Raw genomic sequence first — 603 nt, 5'->3', positions numbered from 1 at the left:
GGCCTTGTCTCAGGATGGTAAGTTGGTGGTTGAAGATATCCCTCTAGTGGTGTGGGGGCTGTGCTTTGGCAAAGTGGGTGGGGTTATATCCTTCCTGTTTGGCCCTGTCCGGGGCTGTCCTCGGATGGGGCCACAGTGTCTCCTGACCCCTCCTGTCTCAGCCTCCAGTATTTATGCTGCAGTAGTTTATGTGTCGGGGGGCTAGGTTCAGTTTGTTATATCTGGAGTACTTCTCCTGTCCTATCCAGTGTCCTGTGTGAATTTAAGTATGCTCTCTCTAATTCTCTCTTTCTCTCTCTCTCGGAGGACCTGATCCCTAGGACCATGCCTCAGGACTACCTGACATGATGACTCCTTGCTGTCCCCAGTCCACCTGGCCGTGCTGCTGCTCCAGTTTCAACTGACCTGCCTTATTATTATTATTGGAACATGCTAGTCATTTATGAACATTTGAACATCTTGGCCATGTTCTGTTATAATCTCCACCCGGCACAGCCAGAAGAGGACTGGCCACCCCACATAGTCTGGTTCCTCTCTAGGTTTCTTCCTAGATTTTGGCCTTTCTAGGGAGTTTTTCCTAGCCACCGTGCTTCTACACCTGCA

This window comes from Oncorhynchus tshawytscha, linkage group LG04 (assembly GCF_018296145.1).
Source record: "Oncorhynchus tshawytscha isolate Ot180627B linkage group LG04, Otsh_v2.0, whole genome shotgun sequence".
Classification (NCBI taxonomy): domain Eukaryota; kingdom Metazoa; phylum Chordata; class Actinopteri; order Salmoniformes; family Salmonidae; genus Oncorhynchus; species Oncorhynchus tshawytscha.
Note: the sequence above shows the minus strand (reverse complement) of the source record.